This window comes from Lactuca serriola, chromosome 8, assembly GCF_051521515.1.
Source record: "Lactuca serriola cultivar US96UC23 chromosome 8, Lser_US96UC23_V15, whole genome shotgun sequence".
Classification (NCBI taxonomy): Eukaryota; Viridiplantae; Streptophyta; class Magnoliopsida; order Asterales; family Asteraceae; genus Lactuca; species Lactuca serriola.
In genome coordinates, this window is record NC_136415.1 from 87760241 (window position 1) to 87761995 (window position 1755).

Sequence of the window (1755 nt, forward strand, 5' to 3'; positions counted from 1 at the left end):
CTTTGCCTTCTTATACTCCACGTATGGTAGCCAATCCTTCTTAGGTTTCCGACAATTTTCATCATATCGATCACCACTTGAATAAAAGACTTGAGCTTTCTTATTTCCATTCTCATCCAAATCACAATCCTTTGTGAGATGGGGCCCTCTACAATTTTTGCATCCTACCCTAATAGCATGGATTGCTTGATCCATTTTTGTCATTCTTCGATCTAGACTATCAAGCTTAGATATCACCGCCGCCATGCTATCATTTGCCGCGTTTACTACCCCACGACTTACTTCGTTTCTCGGATTATGGTATTCTCTAGAGTGCTTAGAGAATTCTTCAATTAATTCTTTAATTAACGGGGGCGCCTTCTTTGTGAGCGGGCCTTGAGAATCAAGCAATTGCCTTGTGGTGACATTGACTCCATCATAGAAGATGGAGACCTCTTGTTGGCTATTAAGGTCATGGTGTGGGCAATTTCTAAGTAGGCTCTTGTATCTTTCCCAAGCTTCATAAAGGGATTCTCCGGGTTGTTGCTCGAAGTTGGCAATGGCTTTCTTTAGCTTGGCTATCTTGGAGGGCGGGCAGAAATGGTCTATGAACTCTTCTTTCATCTTGGCCCATGTGGTGACCGATCCGGGAGGAAGTGACTTTAACCAATCTTTTGCAGCTCCTTTAAATGTGACAGGAAGCATGCGAAGAAGCTGGGTCTCGCGTGGAACATTCGGGACGTTGAAGTAATCGGCCACATTATTCACTTCGTCCAAGTGCTTGTAAGCGTCTTCGTGATCCTTCCCGTAAAAAGGAATCTCTTTGAGCTGGGCGAGAATATGGCCTTTTAGTTCGAAAGTAGCGGTCGTGGGAATTGCGGGTTGCACAAGCCCCGGCCCGGTGTCATCACGCATCCTTTTCTTCCATTCCCCCATGGGGACTTCATCAATGTCAGCCATTGTGATAGCTAACTCTTCTTCGGAATCGGTTTCATGCTCGTAAGTATGCTCTTCTTCTTCCTCGGTCTCGTACTCGATATCTTCTTGAATTGGTTCTTCAACTGTCAACGAGGCACTGGATGCTCCTGATTTGCTGCTCTTCTTCTTGCTGAAAATGGATTTTAAGTTTTTGAGTGGTGAGTTCTTTGAAGATGTGGTTTCTCCAACGGCTTTTCCTTTGCTTCTTCTTAGTGCGGATTCCGGGTCTTCCAAAGAAGGGACCAGAGGTGTATCAGATCCTCGGGTCATGAAACAACTATAAACAAACAAAACAAAAGAAACAGAACATGTAAAAAGAACAAAAATGAAGTAAAAAATAAAGACTGAAACAACGATGTACTCGCCGAGTCGGCACGAGTGCACTCGGCGAGTTCAAGGCAAAAACAGAAAATTTCTAGTTATTCTAAAAAACGAATTTTTTATAAACTAATTCTACTTATTGAATTACTTTGTAAATAACTTTGTGTAAGATAAATCCCACACAAAGGATCGATTAAACTAGAATTTAATATTAATTTTAGAACCGTTCCCCAGCAACGGCGCCAAAAACTTGATGTGTGTGAAACGAACTAGTTTTAATCCTACTAACTTAGACACAAAATAAACACACGAAAGGCAGTGTACCTATCGATTAGTAATATAGTTCAAGCAAGTAGGGTATCGAACATAGGGAAAGGTAAACAATTAAAACAAATGCTAATATTATCTAAATAAAACAAGTAATAGAAAATGGGTTTTCTCTAGTTTTGCAAGACTAGAAACTTAAACAATTAACTA

At 40.9% G+C, this 1755-nt stretch overlaps 1 non-coding gene across 1 annotated transcript; it reads left to right on the forward strand.

Moving 5' to 3' along the window:
* The first annotated feature begins 448 nt into the window (after positions 1-448).
* Positions 449-555, forward strand: LOC145071732 (small nucleolar RNA R71). The gene has a single exon (XR_013690740.1). It is a non-coding gene; the product is annotated as a small nucleolar RNA R71 (small nucleolar RNA).
* Positions 556-1755: the final 1200 nt, after the last annotated feature.